Source organism: Giraffa tippelskirchi, chromosome 4, assembly GCF_054371585.1.
Source record: "Giraffa tippelskirchi isolate mGirTip1 chromosome 4, T2T-mGirTip1v1.2.pri, whole genome shotgun sequence".
NCBI lineage: Eukaryota > Metazoa > Chordata > Mammalia > Artiodactyla > Giraffidae > Giraffa > Giraffa tippelskirchi.
The window spans coordinates 40,649,644-40,671,544 of record NC_137278.1 but is presented as its reverse complement, the minus strand read 5'-3'; the positions used below and the strand labels follow the sequence as shown (position 1 = coordinate 40,671,544).

Here is a 21,901-nt window from a genome sequence, read left to right as displayed (position 1 = left end):
TGGAATTCTTCATGGTCTAGGAATGAATTAGCACATCTTTCTTCTGCTATTATAGGACCATTGGTTTAAGGGCTTTGAAGAGGAAGGAGCCAAGTTCATACCTACGAAATGATCATTTCGGGTAGTCTTAAGTCTTCACTGATCTGTACAAACAGGACAGCCTGGATTTTCTGGGAGTGATTGCATATTTACTATGTTTCCAGGCTCCCAAGTTGTGAAAGGTAGGAGTGTCCCCATCTATTCTTTTTTTCCTCATTGCTTCTGAAAACTTTGCCCTTGACGGGGCCCCTTGGTATGCAGACCTGTCTGGCCGAATCTCATTCTATGCGGAAAACTATGTTAATTGGGTAGTTGCACTGTGGGTTATTTACAAGAATATAGTTTTCTTGAACATTATAATTATTTACTTACTTATTCAGTCCATCATGAATAAGTTTCTGCCATGTCCCAAGTACTGAGGATACTGAAATAAAATCAAGATCTCTGCCCTCAAAAACATACCGAAAATATGCCTGGATCCCGGAGTTTTGTGCTGAGAACTTAGAGTTTTACTAAGTTGAAAGAAGAAAGAAAGTGTTAGTCACTCACTCTGTCCAACTCTTTGAGATTCCATGGGCTGTTGCCCACCAGGCTCCTCTGTCCATGGAGTTCTCCAGTCAGGAATACTAGAGTGGGTTGCCATGCCCTTCTCCAGGGAATCTTCCCAACCCAGGGATCAAATCTGGTCTCTCAAATTGTGGGCAGATTCTTTCCTGTCTGAGCCATCAGAGAAGCCCCTTTACTAAGTCAGACCCTTAGATTTTGGCAGCCAAGCTGTCTTCACTTTAAAAGCACCTGTGGAAGGGTCAGAGCATTAACAGTTTACTTTGTCGGAGGCCCCATAGCAGGTTAATGGTAGTGAGGAGGCTAAAGGACCACTCTTTCTCGCTCATCAAGACATCTTGGTTAGCAAGAATGTGCTGAAAAATTCCCATTACCTGGCCAAGAGTTCTTAGAGCCTCTTTCACCTCATTCACAAGTGAAACCATAAACTGATCATTCTTGTTAGATGTTGCATTGGCCTGTAATGCTACTAAATTTCACAGGGAAATCTCAACTTGGTAGTAACCTCATTTTTAAAGCCAACCCTAAGGCCTACAGAAAAGGTTTCTGGCTTAGACAGAATCCATACACCTCACTCCTTGGGCTAGAGAGGAAATGGCTCTTGGCTCACCTGATGGACCAGGTGCCTCTGGGCTGTTCCTGGCTTGATTCACTTCTTGGTCAAGGGGATGCATTTGAACACCTCTGGCCTAGGATGAGGCCCTAGGCCTAAAAGATGCGGTATTGCTGAGAGATGACCAGGAGGGCCTGGCATTCCCACCTGAGAGCCACACGCTTAGACCCAGCACCCCTGAAACAAGAGCTGAATCCTGATCCACGACTGTGTGATTATACCAAGTTACATAGCAGTGCGATTAACGCCACTTAATGCAAACTGAAAACAGAATTTTTGCAGCTGCCAACTTCCTCCAGCTCTGCCAGTGCTATATGCTGACTTCATTTATAAGCATTATTTTCTTTCTCATCATGCTGATTGCAGAAAGAAAATTCATCCAAGAAAGAGAAACAGACATCTAACGTCAACCGACAACACACAAAGTACAAAATCTGGACTGCAGGTATTGATTTCCATCTAGCATCACGCCAATTGCTCCATAAAATTGAAGCCCTTCTGACATCTCAGTCAATGGTCAATTTGAATGCATCAGGCCCATGAGCTCTGCTGGACATCAACTAAGGATCTTGGCTGAGCATCACATTTCCTTACTTCTTCAGTTCATTCCCTACCCTTATCCCAAGTTTCTCTGCTAAGTGTCTGAGAAAACCTACAAAAAATATAAATGAACTTTTGTTATTCTAGTCATTCACTCACTGCCATGATTTCATTAGCAAGGGTCTGACTGCCTCTGGAGGCGTTTTCCTGTGTTCTGTCTACTAACCTTGGATGTGTGAGATCTGTGAATCAGCAAGACCTGAATGGAGTATGGTCTTTTGGGCCACATGGCAGGCATTGAAGTCTGCAGAAATCTTCAGAGTCAAAAAAAAAAAGGCATTTAATGCTTGAGAGATGAGGGTTTTCACAAATCTTGCTTTGTAATAGTAGACAAGATAGCAGTTTTTACATGAGGTTATGGTAAATGTGAATTTGATTTTTGTTTTGAGCCAAGCTGCTAACCAGTGTGTGTAGTTTAGTGATGGAAAGGGAGTTGCAAAGCTACAGTAGTACACGTGGTGACTGAAGTCAGTACTGTCTCAGAAAATCAGAAAAAAGATGAGAACTGACTGGACACCATGTTTAACTATGAAATATCCCATCCAGGCAGAATTTCAGATCCAACTCCTAGGTCTTTTGCATAGTTCTTAGTCTATCAGTTTGCCAGAAGCAACTCAGTTTCTGCAGTGAGGACACAGACCCAGGGAAGTTGATAAAAAAATCATCATTGATCTGCCTCTATCCTTCCGCATATTGGCTTTACTCTCTTTACCCTTTGAAGCCAGTAAGAGTTTCCCCAGCTGAGCAGATATGTTGGGTTGGGGGAGTATATTGGAAATTGGGCCATCCCTGGAAATGAAATACCACCAATAACTAAACTCTTGGTCAATGTACATTTTCCGAAAGTGCTAGAAATCTCTGAAGAGTGCAGTTAGAGAACACTGCTCTTCAACAATTGAATCTTCCACATCTTGTCTTCAGCTCTCAGAACACATGAAAATGCTAATGCCTGTTGTTAGACACACAGAAATACAGGAAAATTCTAAAGCAGGCTCCAGAAAATAGCAAAAAATGGCCTCTGCCCTACTCCCCAGCCCCCGGTACCCCAATGGTGTGTCATGAGAGTTGTACAATCTGTAGCCTCAGTAATCAATCACATCCCAGCCTTCAAAGTCTGGGTGGCCACACCCATGCAGGGCAGAGCCAAAGCAGACTTGCATAGCAGCTATGACATCAGGAGATTTGTGCAGGGGAGTCACGGATTTTCTCAGTAGTCACTTCCACATCAAAGGAGGATCTCCCATGTCCTCATGAAAGTGCCTTCTACCAAAGGATTTTACTGTGCCTATGGCAAACCTAAACTGAGGTCCTGCTCCAGGCAAAATAGATACATTTCCTTTTCTGTACTCTTCCATCTTCTTGTATATAGTTCTGCTTTTCTTTCCCCACCAGCCAGCCCCTACAGTAAATTCTCATTGAATTTCATCTGATCCATACTCCCGCACTTCCAAAACCTTGCCTCTCTGTGCTTTCTCCCTGGTCTTCTTCCCTCAAAGAAAGTGCACTTTTTCTTAGTTCTGTTTTCTTGTTTCCTGCTGCTTTCAATTCATGTTATTAACTGATTTAAGCCAAAGTATTAATGGCTGAAAATGAAAATTAAAGTGGTAATCCAGCCAGGCAACATATGTATAAGCGAGTGAAATTTTTTTATTATTATTTTAGCTACTGGCATAATTGCTCAGAGGAAAGGCTCATTGTTTGGAGAAAATGATTTATCAATCTATTAGGGGTAGACGATGAGATTCTGAGGGGAACAGATTCAACAGGAGCCCAAAGTTTAAAAAAGATCCTTGAAGTGCTCTACATGAGAGACTTGTGTTTTACTCCTGAGAGAAAAGGGAGAAATGCAAATAGATGGATAGAGAAGTATGGTAGAGAAGAGCTTACGGCAAGAACCAGAGTTCCTTGTGAGACAAAGAGCTGGTGAGATTTCTACATGGGCAGGACCAAAGCAGATTTAAAGAATGTCTAACATTTCACGGCTCATTAATGCCATGAAACCTCTTTTTCTTCAAACCTCTATTTACATCCATTAGACACACAAATATATTTTGTGAGTGTATTTGTGTCTCTGTGTATAAAGAAAAAAAAGAGTTTCACAATTTCAGCAATGAGGTGTGTGCAGAAGCAAGAACTCACAGACTGAAGTGACCCCAAGAATAAAAATCCGCTTTCCCTCTCCTAGGAATTCACAGAAATTTTTAGGATTTGCCCTTCAAGCGTATGCAACTGTGGGAACTTCCCTGGTGGTCCAGTGGTTAAGATTTCACCTTCTGATGCAGGGGGTGCAGGTCCAATCCTTGCTTAGGTAGCTAAAATTCCACATGCCTCAGGGCCAAAACACCAGAACATAAGAAGCAATATTGTAATAAATTCAGTAAAAACTTTAAAAAAAAAAAAAAAAAAGGTCCATGTCAAAAAAAAAAAACAAACCAAAAAACAAAGTATGCAGTTTTGCCTCATTTGACCTATATCTAAAGGAATGGGCAGAGGAGCTGAAATATGAGTAATACGTGTAGCCCAGTGAAGTGAAAGGGCATATAGCAGAATTTGTTGATGGGGAAAGGAAGAAGGGGAATGAAGCTTCCCCAGAGGGTGGAACAAGCCTGGGAAGCTTGTTAAGACCACTCCCCTTGGGATAGAAAGGAGGGAAGAGGTTTTGGACTCCTGTGGCCTTAGTGGAAGCTGGAAATAATGGCTGAGTGATAAAGAATCTGTCTGCAAAGCAGGAGACACAGGAGATCCAGGTTCGATCCCTGGATTGGGAAGATTCCCTGGAGGAGGAAATTGCAACCCATGCCGGGATTCTTGCCTGGAAAATTCCATGGACAGAGGAGCCTGGCAGGTTACAGTCTGTGCGGTCACAAAAGTCAGACACGACTGAGCGTCTGAGCATGAGCACGGGACTATTCCACGTGATATGACAAGGGACAGTCTCCCTTCATTGTGCTCAGATCTGTGAAAAGAACTGACTTTATGCAGTGTAGATTGGAGAGGAGCCTTCTGCCTCAATGGGTGGAGTCTGAGCAACAAATACTGGAGCCAGTATGGGGCCAATAGTGTGGGGTGTGTGACTTTTTTTTGGCAAGAGCAGCAACGTGGTGAACCAAGTATGGCTGAAGTCATCAGGCTAAGGCACAAAAACAAGGAATGACAGCATGGGTTACATTTTTCCAGGTCTCCCTTTCACTCCTGTGTCAGCAATGGATAGGATCTGGAAGAAGCTGGGTTTTTCTGCCATAGACAAGCTTATCTAACGTGATCCAGGAAAACATGTCTCCAGGTGTAACCTGGGGTGGGGGTGGGGAGGCAGGGATGTTAATATCAACATATTCTAATGCAAAAGAAAAAATTTAGAAACAAGATAGTTTTTCTCACTATACTCTTTAATGAGGTGACTTCCATGTGCTGGGTATATGGATGGATATTGAATATTCTTTACTTCCAGGTTTTACAGCAACCCAAAGAGGTAGATATTATATATTCTACAAATGAAAAAACATAGGCTTCAAATGATTAAAGACTATTTATCTCCAAGTTCAAATGCCAGGATGCTCAGGGGAGGAGAAATGCAGTTTTAATTTGCCTGATTTTAAAGTTAATTGTCTTCTATGGCAAGAGTCAGCAAACTGCAGTGGTGGCCCACAGTCTACTTATGCCCCGTTAGCTAAGAGTGGTTTTTGCATTTTGAAAGGGGTATCTTAAAAAAAGCAATAATATACACAACAGAGAGCATGTATGTCCCACAAGCCTAAAACAATTACTGCCTGACCCTTTGTAGAAAAGGTTTGCCAATCCCTGTTCAGTGGCATAAACCCACTACTCTTCCTCTGCACCAGGGCAGCCCTGAATATGACTGTTGATAAACAAAGATACCATCTCTGCCTGATGATGTGGAAACACGGGTATTTCAGGTACTTGGTGTTCCTTAAAAATCTTTGTTGGACTATCAAGACGGCTATCAGCTAGAACTTTAAGACATCAAAACACAGTTATTCCAAGGAAAGGATAGGATTGCAAAAACAGGCTTCCTCTAGAGTGTGAAGTTATGATTTGGAGACTGTGGGTTACTAGGGGGTCCAGAGACAAGCTTAGAGGCATGGGATCCTCTGAAATTGTGCACAATTCTCAAAGAGGCGATGACTTCTAAAAAGTTACGAAATCTGCCTCTAGAGGAGTTCATGTTGTGCTCAGTTGCTCAGTTGTGTCTCTTTGTAACCAGATGAACTGTAGCCCACCAGGCTCCTCTGTCCATGGAATTTCCCAGGCAAGAATACTGGAGTGGGTTGCCATTTCCTCCTCTAGAGACTCTTCCCAACCCAGGGATCAAACCCATGTCTCTTGTGTTCTCTTGCACTGGCAGGCAAATTCTTTACCACTGCACCACCTGGGAAGCCCATGGAGGTGTGGGAATAGAGACAGTTGGAACCGGAATGAGCATACAAATTAATCCCTTAGGTCTAGAGCTATGTTCTTCTCTCTTTGCAGTGTATTCTCTTTCCCAAAGTGGTTCCCTCTATCCACATTCATGGCTGGCGTTACAATCTAGACACATATTCAGTGATCTGGAGTCGACAGTCAAAATGTCCTTCTTCCATATTCTACTGGAATGTTTCAGCTCCACAGGCACCAAGAGGAAAAGTTTTGCTCTTTCCCTCAAATGAGATTCTTCTTAGTGTCCCAGCTGTACACTCTAGAGAGCAAGGCATCACCCTTGGTTACTCACTCTCCGTCATCACTCTTCCCCATCGCCACTTCATCACCACATCCTTCCCAAATGTCTCCTAAATTTACTCACATTCCTCTGTCTCTCTCCATCAGCCTGCACTCAGCTACCACCATCTTTAGTTACCTACTTGGACTTCCTTGGTGCCTCAGATGGTAAAGAATTTGCCTGCAATGCCAGAGACCTGGGTTTGATCCTTGGGTAGGGAAAATCCCCTGGGGAAAGGAATGGCTACTCACTCCACTGTTCTTGCCTGGAGAATTCCACGGACAGAGGAGCCTGGCAGGCTACAGTCCATGAGGTCACAAAGAGTCAGACACCACTGAGTGACTAACACTTTCACTTGCTTTTTGGGCTGCCTCTTCCACCACCATCCCCTCTCTGAATCATTCTCCTGTTACTTCCTGACTGTCTGGGGTTGGGTTTCCTAAAAGGCTGACTTGGGATGGAGAACCAGCACACAAGAAGTTGAGTAGGCAGTGTTTCTTGTTTTTTCTTTTGCTCTTTCTTTTCTTTTGTTTAAATTTATTTATTTTTTAATTGAAGTATTTATTTATTTAATTAAAGAGTGTCTCTTGTGGAAAGGAAAGGAGTGCGCTTGGATGAAGGGAGAAGTTGGAGTTGCAATGAAGTTCCAGCTGAAGCCTCAGCCAACACGGTGGGGACTTTTGCTAATGGGATAACCCATCAGAGCTGCCCCAGGCTGAGAGGAGCAGGCCTGGTCTTATACCCTTGCACTGATCGAGATGTGAGCCCTGGAAAGGGGTGAACCTCGGGCGCCGTGGCTCTGTGGTTCAGGCAATTCCTGAAGGGATTTGACAGCTGAGGGCTGCTTCATTTTTGAAGTGGAATTTGTGTCTCACTGTGAATGTTTCGATTCTAATTATATCATCCTTTTATTTAAAACTCCTCAATGACCTTCCAGGAGCTTGTAGGAAATGTTCCAACTGTGTAACATGGTCCTCAAAGCTGTGCATTGTCTGACCCCTACTTGACCTTTCCAGCTTCATCTCCATCCAACTCAGCTTTGCTCTCTGGACTCCAGTCACGCTGACCTGGTTTCAGTCCCTCATATTTTCTTTGCTCCCTCCTACCACTGGGCCTTTCCACACACTCTTCCCTATCTTGCAGTTGTACCCTCCACTTAGTTAAGCCTTTAGATCTCTCCTCAATGCCTCTTTCTGACCTCCTTGACCAGGCCAGGCCACCATTGTAGACTCTCACACCTCCTGTTCCTCTGTGCAGTAGCACTTGGATCAGTTGCAGTTTTTGCAGCTGTCTATGTGTTTGTTTTATTGTCAACCATATCTTCCTTTAGAGGAGTCACTCCATGAAGACAAAGCCTGATTTTTTTTTTTCTCAGCATTGAATTCTAGGGCCTTTCACAATTCCTGACCCATAGTGAGTGCTCAGAGAATATTGGTAGATTGAAAAGTGTGTGAATGCTTTTATTTTGTGGGTCGAATCGCCAAAGAGATTGTATGGACTTGTTCAGAGTTTAACAGCTGCTTGGTGTCAGAGAAGGACATTTAAAGTTATTTGTGTATTGCATGCTATTTGGAGATTGTGTGGCTTATTCAGAGGCAAGTTTTCAGCTAAAAGTTGATCACTGCCCCTCCCTTCAGCTCTTCTCTTGAGCTGGATCATTGCTGTTTCTCTTCCTGGAGTTTTCCCACTTTAGTTGTGGCCTTAACTTACATATTAAAACAAATAATAATAATAAAAATCCTCAAATGGATTGATGGATTGAATCCAGTCACACAAGACTTTGAAAATAATTTTAAATCCTACATGGCACACATAGTCAGTTGACAAATTTCTTTGCTTTTATACCCAATTGTTTTCACATGACGGACTGTAATTTTTGCTCCATCCAGATGTCCCACCCCCACCCTAAGTCCAGATTTCATAGTAAAGAGTGAGAGAAACAGAAGAAAGGAGGTTGGCCTATAAGGTATATTTCTCTCAAGTTTAGAGAACAATGATTTGGTATCCTGGGTCATAATTCACCAATCAGGCTACATATGCAAATGAGAACATCCTGACTTGTTCAAAAGAGTTCCGTAAATAATATTATTCATCTCCTAGAAGCAAGCCATATTTTTACTGGACTTTTTACTTCAGACCTGCATTACTAATGAGAATATATATTTTTGAAACTCTGTTATTTATTTCCTTTCTGCTTAATATTTCAATCAAACATACATTTACCATATTAATCACAGAACATGATGGTTTTAAAACCTCAGAAATCATTTTAATTGAATACTTCATGTCTGTTTAATCTAAAGTTAATAAAACTTTTTTTTAAAGCATCATTTTATCCAATTTTAATTTCTTGCTGTAGGACATTCACCTCTCCCATCCCTAAATTTTTTTTCAGAGTTAGTCTTATTAAAAAATTCATATTTTATTTTGAGATCAAAGTTAGATTCTTTTTTGTTAGTAATACTAGCCTGTTATTTAATATCAGTGTAATAACCAAATAAAATGGAGAATTGTATCCAATGATAAAAATTTATGCTGTACCAACTCAAAGTGTGTTTTGAAATAAGAAACTCTCAGCTGATATCAGTCATCTTCAGACATGAAAACAACTGGAAGAAAAGTTCTGTTACAAGACCTTTATGTACTGGCATCAGTGGGAGTTCTAGAGGTGGGGGATTTGGCATTGCACATGACACCAAACAGCATTTCTTTGATTAATATGGCTAGAAATAGCAAGGGTGCAACAATAATGGATTTGGCTATTCAAACAGTGGAATTCATTGTTCTACATATCTTTAGTGTTCCCAGTTCTTCCCATTTACTTTTAGAGTTGTGTATTGTTCCTGGTCTATGGATAATAGTTAATGAATGGCTCTTCAGGTATACCTTTTATCAGAATTCCCTGACTCTATGTTCATGTTGTAAAGAGAAGTGAAAGGTGAATTGAAAAAATTTCATCCCAGAAACCTTGGGTGTCCATTCCCTTGGGTCTTCATATATTGTGGTTAACTAGCTGGGTTCAGTCTCTATTTTAATTTTGGTAGCCAGCACTGCTTTAACAGCAGGCTTCACTTCTAGCTCTTCTTACACAAATGTGTGATTTGTCTGACCAACCATGTGCAAGATCAATGAACCTATTCCTTTTGGAGAATAATATCCAAATATCACTTCACTAGAGCAACCATATAACCCATTTACCAAGCTGTGACACTTTTCAGCACTAAAGTGGAAGCATTATTGAGTCAGGGCAGTAAGCATAGACCTCAACCATCCATGGAGAAACAGCACATCTGGTTGCTCTGCCTATTGTGTATCTGAACCTCTTTTTTTCCCCCAGAGGAACTTTCCATGAACTCTTCTCTGCAAAAAAAAGTTCATTCATATTATATGCCTCATAAACTCAGTCTGACACAAGATTCTTAAAATCACTCTCATCTATCAGATCATTTTGATTACAGTGGAAAGTTCTGAAACTTCAAGAAATGAGCTGACCTAGCGTAGATATTAGGTCCATCCTTAAGTCACTCTGGCACAGCTCAATTCATGGCCTCACAGTCCTGGAGACCCACAGCTCCAGAGCAGTGGTGACAAGTCAGTGTGACCGACTCTCCACATGGCTACAAAACAGCAGCTCACGGAAGGCCTGGGTCATCTTTTACTTGGTTATAGTCCTGTCAGTGCCCATTATAAGCTGTTTTCTGCTTGTCTGAGCCTCTGGAATTGCCTCTAAGGATGCAAGGACCCCCAGGTAGGACATCTCAGAAAAGTGTCAATTTTTTTATTTTATCCTTTCTAACTATGAGCCAATTTGAGGAAGGACACAGGCAGTGGAAAGTTCCCCATCATACTGTAGGCCATTCTGTTCCTGAAGAGACAGATGTATGGCAGAAAGACTGCTCATGGTTGCCTTTCCTAGACTTACACTATCTAGGTCTCAGACCTAGAGGTCAAATCATACAATCTTGAATTTGTTTTTGAGGGAGACTTTGTTTGGGAAATTTTCTTCCTGAGAGAATCCTTTGTTTGGAAGTGACCAGAAAGGATGAGTTATTGAACGAGTCTTCTGTCTTGGTCTGATGGGCAGAGAAAAAAAAGCAACACTTCTATTACCCACAGACCTTCACGAAGACAAGTGCAATCGGTTGCAGATAATTAACCTGTTCATAATACAAACACTGGAGACAAATCTCCTCAGTCTGAAGCCCTGGGGCACAGAGAATTGCTTTCCAAACTAAGGTGCAAAATGAAAGAAAAGACTGGGAAAAGTCTTGACCAATATTTTACATGATTCTCAATCCAAGGAAACCCCAGGCCATCAAAGGACTTTCTTCTTGTGGTGCAGATCTGTCCTGAGAGAAACAGCAGAAACTTCACAGTATTGAATAGGAGATGATTAAATCATTATTTCCCTGCACCACTTCTGAGCAGTAAGTGCGAGGGGTGAGTTTAATGTGTAACACAGGAGGTGATATGGTGCAGTGCGGTAGGGGATCTTTTTCAGCTGGTACTTCAAGCAGCAAATAACACTTTCCATGAAAAGAGACTTAAAATGTTCTTCCCAATACCTCATAGCTAAGAAGACACTGAAAGGTTGAAAGAAGGCAGATAAAAAATCTGGGCTTTGAGAGACAAAGGCTAAAGGATAATGCCTCCATTTTATTGACAAGTAGTCAAATTGTTGTTTATCATTGGCAGAGTGTGTTGGGAGAACTTTTCATGGGTGTAAATTGGTAACTTAAAAAGTGGCAAATGCACAGGGTTGTTGTTGTTCAGTCACTAAGTCATATCCAACTTTTGTGACCCCATGGACTGCAGCACACCAGGCTTCCTTGTCTTTCACTATCTCCCAGAGTTTGCTCAAATTCATGTCCATTGAGTCGGTGATGCTATCTAACCATCTCATCCTCTGATGCCCAGTGAAAATGCACATAGAAAGACCATTATTTTTCCTGTGACTAGTAAGAGAGTATAGTAAAAAATAGCCATCTCAATGCTAAAGGCGTGAAACAGTAAGATCTGGGACATGGAGAAAAGGATAAAAGAGAGTTCCTCTAGTCATGTTTGTTAAAGGTTATTACTAGTTCCTTAATGAGCAGAAAGTAGAGATTGTAATCAGGATCCTTTTTAGTTCATTCCACATAAATATTTATGTATTGTCTTATCATAATTATATAATTATTCTCAGATGATTTTATTTTTATCTTCACTGAGGTCCATGTTAAACTGTTAATCTATATATTCTGTTTTTCTGCACATACCAGATGGAGGAATACATCTGATTCTAGTGCTCGGAATATACAAATCTGGATAACTAGTAGTCCTTAGAGAATTGAGACAAGGTACATATTTCAAATGGCTTCTGTGGTGACTCAGTGGTAAAGAATCCACCTGCAATGCAGGAGATGCAAGAGACATGGGTTCAATCTGTGGGTTTGGAAGATCCCCTAGAGAAGGAGATGGCAACTGAAGCCAGTGTTATTCCCTGGAGAATCCCATGGACAGAGGAGCCTGGCAGGCTATAGTCCAAAGAGTCACAAAGAGTCAGACACAACTGAAGCAACTGAGTATGCATGCACATATTTTCAAAGGGGTCTGTCCAATACCTGAAATGAAAGGTAAAGTTCCATCTCCTTTATTCCCAACTACGCTCTCCACCCACACACATTTAGAAATATAATTTAAAAGTCTGACTCAGTAGAGTCAGTAGGAAGTTTCTTTATCCCCACCCCCACATTTAATGATAGAATACTAAAAAGACTTGGCAATATTTACATTAATACAGAGTTTATCTTCAAATTCTTCACATATTTGCTCTTAATCTCATCCTCTGAGAAAGACAGAAAAGGCATCACAATTCTTATTTGGTAGGAAACTAGGGCTGTGGTGGCATCATGTTTGTCCAACATTTCACCTCTAGTCAATAGCAGAACCAGGACCAAAACTCAGGTCTCTTGACTCGCAGACTCCTCTGCACATCATGTCACACCACCTACCCTGGAGCAAAGGCAAAGCTTCCCCTCTCATTTCTCCTGCTGGAGGAAGGAGGAATGCAAAGCTATCAGAGTTAGGAAAAGCAGACGAATTAAAGGGCATTTACTGGTAGAAGAGTTAGCTGAGCTTATGAAGTGAAGAACATCTGAGTCACATAGTATGTTGCTTAGTGAGATGGCAGAGCATTCTAGAAAAAACAAAAAAAAAAGTTGTATTGACACACAAAGTTTACTCAGAGGACTAGTAAAGGATAATTTCAGATAAATACCAACAATGAGTGGTGACAGTGAGGACAGATAATGTGAGGGGCAACACAGAGAAGGAATAGGCTTGAGGAAATCTGGATTGTATTGTGACTACATCACTTACTAGGCCCAAGCTCTTGAGCAAAGCTTTTAATCTCTCTGTGCCTGTTTCCTTGTATGTTAACCTGCTTATCCTTCTCACAGGCTTCTGTCAGAATCGAGTGAGATAATGAACATGACTTTCAAGATTCTGAAGTGCTAGATAAAGGTAAGAAATTATAGAGCATTACACATAGTAGGTATTAACAAACATTGTTGAACTAAAAAGACTATTTCACCTGGAATTGATTATCACTATATGTGGTGATTCCTACGATTCTGTGTCAATAATTATTGCTTTAATGGAAATGGCTAAGTGAATTAACCTGCTGCCAGAATTATGGATCCAATAACATTTTAGAAAATGGTTGTTATTCTTCAGCCCTGAAATATCTGGGTATGGAATGCAGTAACAAACATGCAAATTTTGGCCAACAGCCTGGGTGTTTTTGCTACTTGATAAAATTGGAATGCTCAAATACAGTTTTCCATTTGAAAGGCATATTACAAAAATCTACCAAGGCAAGTTAAGTATGTGTCTCTGGCAAAGAAATTAAACAAATGTAGGGAGTGAGAAACATCGATGCAATGTTAGCTATTTTAGTGCTCTATTATCACCCACAGAGATTCTTAATGCAGTACGAAAATTTTATGATTATAAATTCCAGCTATATGGCCTGCCTTGTAGACTATCAGGGTCAGTGTTGCTAAGAACAGATTAATTTGAATTTTAAAAATGTGCTAACCAGTCATAACAGACCTCCATTTCATGTGCATGGTGCTTAGTCACTCAATCATGTCCAACTCTTTGAGACCCCATGGACTATAGCCAATGAGCTTTCCCAGGCACGAATACTGGCGTGGGTTGCCATTCCCTTCTCCAGAGTATCTTCCTGACCCAGGGATTGAGCCTGGGTCTCCTACATTGCAGGCAGATTCTTTATTGTCTGAGCCAGGTGTGGGTTGCCATTCCCTTCTCCAGAGTATCTTCCTGACCCAGGGATTGAGCCTGGGTCTCCTACATTGCAGGCAGATTCTTTATTGTCTGAGCCAACAGGGAAGGCTTCATATGTGTATGTATGTATGTACATGTATGCATATCTATGTCTATTACATATATATGTTTTAATAAGAAACAACCACTATAATAAAGAACAATATTGCTCTTCATCTAATCCTATCATTTCACCAAAGGTTAACTATTGCAGAGAATATCTTGTCTGTAAGTGGCTTCCAGTGGGCCTCACATGAAAGTGAAAGTGAAAGTTGCTCAGTTGTGTCCGACTCTTTGCAACCCCATGGACTATACAGTCCATGAAATTCTCCAGGCCAGAATACTGGATTAGGTACCCTTTCCCTTCTCCAGGGGATCTTCCCAATCAAGGGATCGAACCCAGGTATCCTGCATTGCGGGCAGATTCTTTACCAACTGAGCTACCAGGGAAGACCTTGCATTGCTTTGCTTTTAACCTCTGTGCAGTCCTTTTCTACTTTGCTCTATTGCTTTGTGAAGAAAAACACAAAGTGTCAGTGGCTGTTGTTGTCTATTCAGACTAATCTTAGGTCCAAATCTCTGGTTTCTCGAAAACTTTCTTCAGTCCATCATCCTCTAGGCCTCTCTGCCCATAAAACATACCAAACAGTTTAAAGAATAAGACGACCCTGGCCTAGCACGCTTGCATGTTTGAGAGAACTGTTTAGTTTCTCCAGGAGCATGGCTAATGTGTTCTGTAATCTGAAAGTGTCTTTCCATCACCCAGCCTGGGTTTGGTTGTTGCAGCCTATCTGGTGAGTGTGTGCTGAGTCATGTCTGACTCTTTGCAACCCCCTGGACTGTAGCCCATCAAGCTCTCCTGTCCATCGGATTTCCCAGGCAAGAATACTAGAGTGGGTTGCCATTCCCTCTTCCAGGGGATCTTCCCGACCCAGGAATTGAACCTGCATCTCTTATATCTCCGCATTGGCAGGCGGATTCTTTACCACCAGCATCACCTGGGAAGCCCACAGCCTATCTGGAGGCAAGGCTTTCCACTTGTGAATGGCTCCTGGGGGCCTGGATTCAGCCACTGGGGCTGTGCCCACAGTGGTGCTTCCTCTCCTTAAGCTATTCCTGTAACCTGGACGGTGGCTTTCCAATGCCAGTTAGCACACAAGATGAAAAAGGATAAAGGAAACTTTGTGAATTTTTAAAATTGAAATAGAATATATATAACATGAATTTCACTATTTTAACAATTTTTAAATGTATAGTTGAATAGCCTTTAATACATTCATATTTTTGTGTAACCATCACCACTATCAATTTCCAGCACTTTTGCATCTCCTACTCAAAGTCTGTACCCATCAACAAGTAACAACTCCCCAACCCCCAAATGCCAGAATCCATCATACTACTTTTTGTCCCTATGAATTTGGCTATCATCGGTATCTCATTTAAGTAGAATCAAATAATATTTGTCCTTTTGTGACTGGCTTATTTTGCTTACCACAATATCCTCAAGGTTCATCCTTGTTGTATTATGTGTCAGAATTTCCTTTCTTTTTGAGGCTGAACAATATTCCATTTATGGATATATAATTTGTGGATATGTATGGATATATGGATATATCATTTATGGATATATATGGATATATATTTTGTTTGTCCATTCCATCAGTGGACGCTTGAGTTACTTCTGCTTTTTGGTATCTTTCCTGAATAATACTGTTATGAATATGGGTGTGACAGCTTAGTGACTTTGCAGGTGGCGCTAGTGATAAAGAACTCACCTGCCAATGTAGGAGATGTAAGAGACGTGGGTTTCAATCCCTGGGTCAGGAAGATCCCCTGGAGGAGGGCATGCCAACCCACTCCAGTATTCTTAGCTGGATAAACCCATGACAGAGGAGCCTGGAGCGCGAAAGTCCATAGAGTCACAAAGAGTCAGACACAATTGAAGCGACTTAGTGGACACACACACACCCCACATTTTGTTTGTCCATTCCATCAGTGGACACTTGGGTTACTTCCACTTTTTGGTACCTTTCATAAATAATTCTGTTATGAACATGGGTGTGGCAGCTTAGTGACTTTTTATGAAATTAAATGTGTTTAAAGATCTGTCCTTCCAATTTTTTCCTTGGTGTTCATCTCTCTTTTTCTGATGAAATGATGGTGATAGTGGGTAGTTTATTTTTCTTTATTTGATAAAGCAAGATGTTAACAACTCTTAAGCCAATCTTCTTTTAAAATTTTTTAAATTTAATTTAAAAAATTAAGCCTAGAAAACATAGAAAATCTTCTCAAGTGTGGTAGAGCACCAGAATCACCTGGAAAGTTTTGCAAACTATAGTTCTCAGGAGCCTGCACTAAGGCTGATTGAGATCCAGTCTACAAAGGTGTGGAGAGGGTAATGGCAACCCACTCTAGTACTCTTGCCTGGAAAATCCCATGGACGGAGGGTCCTGGTAGGCTGCAGTCCATGGGGTCGCTAAACACGACTAAAGCGGTTTAGCAGCAGCAGCAGCAGCTACAAAAGTGAACTCAGAGGTGTTGATATTATTTGACAGCTTCCAGGAGCTATTCTAATTTATAACTACTTTGAGGAATTCTTTATGGCTTTCCAAAATTCTGTGTCAAGCCAGATATAGCATTTTGGTCAGTAGCTACCACCAAACCAATCATGGGGTGAAGTCTACTAAATGTTAAGCATGTCCAGGACAAGGAGATTCTGAGCTAGGACTGAGACTATCTAAAGGTTAAATCCCACAGTGCAATTTTTACTTCCAAATCCAAGTTGAAGTTTGTGTGTTTCCCCCACAGCTGCTTGCACCTGTTCTGTAGAGGAAGGGAAAAAATCAGTTTTCATGACTTCTTGCCTTATTTTCACCTCCTCAGAGTCCCTGAACTTGGCCATGTTATGCTTCCAAAACTACATTCCACTCAAGCTGTACAATATCCAGCCTCCTTGATTGTGCTATTTTCTGAAACTAATTATATAGTTATTATTTCTTTTCAAAACTAAATATCTACAGAATCTACCATGTGGCCAAAGGATCAATAAATCACATAGAGAAGCATGTCAAAAATGATGAATAAATTTGAGTCCCGTAAGCATCTTTTGGGCGCCATCCACAGGATGAACCCAGCTTCCCTGCTGGCTCAGATGATAAAGGGTTTGCCTGCAATGCAGGAGACCTGGGTTCAATCCCTGGATCAGAAAGATCCCCTGGAGAAGGGAATAGCAACCCACTCCAGTATTCTTGCCTGGAGAATTCTATGGACAGAGGAGCTTGGTGGACTACAGTTCATGGGGTTGCAAAGAGTTGGACATGACTGAGCAACTAACACTTTCACTTTCACAGGATGAACACATCATTCACAGGGTGAATGCATCATCCATGGGGTAAACACACCATCCATGGAGTGAACACATCCATGCTGATTATTCACCTTCAGTGCCTCCCAAATACATACATCAGTTGATGACACGTGATTAGAGGGGAAGCTCTGAGGTGATTGACTGCAGTGATATTTTGAGGAAAGCAGGACATTCCTCATTATCCACCAATCTGTGAGTACGAGAGAGAGTGTGAGCTTCTATATTAGCATTTCCACATCCGTCCTCCATCCTCTCTGCAACCTCCAGCAAGGCAGCTTGCCTTATTAGTAATGTGTTTGGGATTAACAGCTTTGCTATTGTGTTAGTGTCTCTGTCGTTACCCAGGGAGGGAAACTGGCAAGTGCTGCGCCAGTTGCTAACAGACCTAAAACAATGCCCAGGATGGAATTCTCACACAGTTACCTACCTCAGAGCCAAGAGCTCACCCACTATAATCGAGGTATGTGCACCTTTAATAAAATGACTTCATAATTAAGGTAGGGAAAATTGTAAACATGCTAAAACTCTCATATTGAATTAAAAAGAAATGCTATTCAGATATTTACCAAGTAATGGGATCCCATTCCCATCTGCTTGGGCTTCTTTTCAACACCTCTCCCCTCAGCAGTGCCAAAGGGAGAAAAATTCTCGGCTTGCAGCGTGAATTGTAGCAGAGCCAGCACGGACTGTTGTACTGGGAGGTGCTAGGCCTTGAAAATGGCTGAAACTATTAAAAGTGTTTGGCGGGTGCCACGAGAACCTGTGAGCTCAGGGGTTGTAAGGTTGACATGCCGAGAACTGACTTTTTGCAACCATGATGCTGGCAGAGATCTCTGGATGGCACAGACCCCAGCAGAGGAAGCCCAAGAGTAGAAACTGGGCCAGGTGTGTTCACACCTCAAGGCCTTTCTAACAGATACCACCCTTCTGGGGACAGTCCCATCCCCAGGTCACTTTATCTTAAACCACTTTAGACTATGAAATTTCAAGCAAGGGACACAGGTGCTGGAGAGAAGTGGAAGTGGAAGTCGCTCAGTCCAACTCTTTGCAACCCCACAAACTGTAGTCCACCAGGCTCCTCTGTCCACGGAATTCTCCAGGCAAGAATACTGGAGTGGGCTGCCATGCCCTTCTCCAGGGGATCTTCCCGACCCAGGGATCGAACCTGGGTCTTGTGCATTGCAGGCAGATTCTTTACTGTCTGAGCCACCAGGGAAGCCCTGCTGGAGAGAAACTCCGCCGTTATTCTGGGCACATACCCAGATTCCCCATCTTGGTCATCATATTGCTCTGCTCTAGAGTTGCAAAGGAGAAAATAATAAGCATTTCCCTTGATAGTTTTCTGCACCCATCAGTAGTAACCAGCTCTGTCAGTTACAAAAGTGGAAACTGAGAGTCTGGGAAAATAAAGAAGCTCCCTGAACCATTCTGAGAGTAAACTCAAGTATCAAGCAAAGAATTTGCCCTTCATTACTAATTGAAGGTTCCAGTTTCAAATGAGTCTGCTTTTGACCGAGGTTCTCAGGCCCCTCTGAGCCATCAATGGAATGAATACCAGCTGCATGTCATGACATCTCATGGTGACATGGGCCTCCCTGCCCCCCAGTTTCTTTCACCACTTTCTCCATGGACCAGCTTATCCTCCTTTTGTTAGAATGAGGTTCACATTCAGCATCCTGAAGTTCAGCACATAAAGGAACCCCATGACTAGCCTCAAACACCTGTGCCAGCGAGCCTGTGATGATGCTGGAGCCATGGTGGTCAGAGTGGTGAGAAAAGCCATGACACAGGAAGAGGGAAAGAATAAGAAGGGCCAGGCTTCTGACTTGGAAAGCAAACTTTATTCATGTCATAATTTTGCCAAAGACAGGTCCTATTTCTAGTTTCTAGAACTGGTGACAAAACTTTGTGAACCAGAAATTTCAGCATGTGGTCTGACAGGATTTTCTTGATATGTGAGCTTTCTCATCTAAGAGAGTCTTACAAAGCAATAATAACCCAACCCCAGCAAGGGACATAGTCAACATATCACTTTAGTGTAAAGAATAAAAATGTGTGAAATGAGGGCTGAACTACAAAGTCTAGGATGTTCTGTTGCACATTGGAGCCCAGCAGGTGTGTCCAGGCACAGGAGGCTTCCAAGGCTGTTCAGTTCACAGCCAGACTTGAAGGCAACTTGCCTCAAGTATACACTTGCTCCCACTCTTTCGATGCTCCCCGTCTCTTTTCTGACAATGTTTTCTCTTGGAGAAGGGTAAGAGATGGTAGAGGTGAGTGAAATTCAACATAGCTGCTTTGGTTCTTTCTGCATAGCTCTCCCAGGAGTAATTGCATTCACACCCCCAACTTGTTATAATTGATTTGATTGGTGGGTGCATCTCTGAGCCCCAGAATGTCATGGTTTGCCTCTGCTCGCTGCAGTGGAACTATGTGAGAAAATATACATTGATGTCTATCTAGAAAAGAGGGCTGATTAGAGCTCTGAAGAAGATCCAAGGGAACCTGGTGCCTGCAGACAGAGGTCCTGCAATCAGGAGGCAGACTGGGCTTTTCCTGGTTGGGTCACACAGAACTTCAGCAGGTCTAAAGACTTCTAGTGGGTGTCAGTTCAATTCAGTTTAGTCACTCAGTCATGTCCGACTCTTCGTGGTGCCATGGACTGCAGCACATCAGGCTTCCCTGTCCTTCACCAACTCCTGGAGCTTGCTCAAACTCATGTCCATCGAGTCAGTGATGCCATTCAACCATCTCATCCTTTGTCATCCCCTTCTCCTCCTGCCTTCAATCTTTCCCAGCATCAAGGTCTTTTCCAATGAGTCAGTTCTTCGCATCAGGTGGCCAAAGTATCGGAGTTTCAGCTTCAGCATCAATCCTTCCAATGAATATTCAAGACTGATTTCCTTTAGGATTGACTGTGATCCTCAATTATAAGGCACTGCCTTAGAGGAGGTGAAAGTGAAAATGAAGTCGCTCAGTCATGTCTGATTCTTTGCAACCCCATGGACTGTAGCCTACCAGGCTCCTCCATCCATGGAATTTTCCAGGCAAGAGTACTGGAGTGGTCTGCCATTGCTTTCTCCAGGAGATCTTCCCAACCCAGGGATCAAACCTGGATCTCTTGCATTGCAGACAGACACTTTACTGTCTGAGCCACCAGGGAAGCTTTTGAGAAGGTATCAACCCTATAAAAAGCCAGAGAGTAAATATTTTAGGTTCTCAGGGCCCTACGGTCTCTACTATAACCACACAACTCTGCTATTGTAGGTAGAGCAAAAGCAGCCACAGCATCCATAAATGAACAGACATGACTGTATTCTAAGAAAACTTTATTTATAAAAACAAACAATGAGATAGCTTTGGTCCATGAGTTGTGGTTTGTTGACTTCTGCCTTTGAAGTTGTTCTCACATGTTGTTGTTCAGAAGCTCAGTCTTGTCTTTCTTATTGTGACCCCATGGACTGCAGCATGCCAGGTCTCCCACCATTTGCTAAAACTCATGTCCATTGAGTCGGTGATGCAATCCAACCATCTCCTCTGTCATCCCCTTTTTCTCCTGCCTTCAGTTTTACCCAGCATCAGGGTCTTTTCCAGTGAGTCAATCTTCACATCAGATGGACAAAGTATTGGAGCTTCAGCTTCAGCATCAGTCCTTCCAATGAATATTCAGGGTTGATTTCCTTTCAGATTATGGTTTTTCCTATAGTCATGTATGGATGTGAGAGTTGGACCCTAAAGAAGGCTGAGTGCTGAAGAATGATCCCCTGGAGAAGGAAATGAAAACCCACTCCAGTATTCTTGCCTAGAAAATCCCATGGACAGAGGAGTCTGGCGGGCTACAGTCCATGGGTTTGCAAGAGTCAGGCACGACTTAATGACTAAACCATCACTAGGACCATTCCAGGCCAGCCTGGCTGGATGTGCACTCTAACTACCCCTTCAAACTCAGTGTATCATGTCCTATTGTTTTCTGAGCTATCAGCTCCTTTAAGGAATCTCTGAATAATTCTTCATTGAATTGAATTGGAAAGTACTAACTCCCTCCCCTTCCCCACCATGTTTTGTTCTGGGTTTGTGGTGGTTGTTGTTTAATCACTAAATTATGTCTGACTGTTTTGCAGCCTCATGAACTGTAGCCAGACTCCTCTGTCCATGGAATTTTTTAGGCAAGAATATTGGAATGGGTTGCCATTTCCTTCTCCAGGGTATCTTCCTGACCCAGGGGTAGAACCCGCGTCTCCTGCATTAGCAAGCAGATTCTTTACCAGCTGAGCCACCTGGAAAGACCCTGGTTTGTGGTAGACAGATAGACATTAATCTTCCCAGATAAAACTGGGTTATTAGCCCATCTTCCTTCACCAGTGAGGAAGTTTGCAAAGAGAATTTGATGACTTCTGTATCCAGAAACCAATTTCTGAAACAAATGAATGCATCTGAAGAACCAAGCATTTTAAGTGCATTTTAAAGCAGCATAATTCTTCCCAAGAACTGAATTATGTCAACTAACTGGTGGTTTTGAGGACAGAAATACATACCCAGGGACCAGCAGGCAGGTTTGTTAAGTCAAACAACTTGTCTTCTGAAGGGTCAATCAAGGAACCAGCTTAAGTCAGTGGGGAAAAAAAAACACCCCACTTCTTGTTGGACCCCCCTCCTTTGGCCCTGATCCTGTCGTTTG

The 21,901-nt window shown here is 42.2% G+C and overlaps 1 protein-coding gene across 9 annotated transcripts in view; it reads left to right on the top strand.

Annotated features, from left to right (window-relative positions):
• The window catches only part of LOC145544390 (uncharacterized), a 475,872-nt gene that overhangs the window by 392,809 nt on the left and 61,162 nt on the right, over positions 1 to 21,901 (top strand). For 3 of the 9 annotated variants that reach the window (XR_014081377.1, XR_014081387.1, XR_014081376.1), the window contains one exon: positions 12,971 to 13,034. The gene's annotated coding sequence lies outside the window, so the exon portion shown is untranslated. Of the gene's footprint in view, positions 1 to 1,582; positions 1,662 to 6,868; positions 7,015 to 7,109; positions 9,903 to 12,970; positions 13,035 to 21,901 lie in introns of those variants that run through there. The other 6 variants (XR_014081372.1, XR_014081383.1, XR_014081391.1 and 3 more) reach the window with 5 other exon arrangements.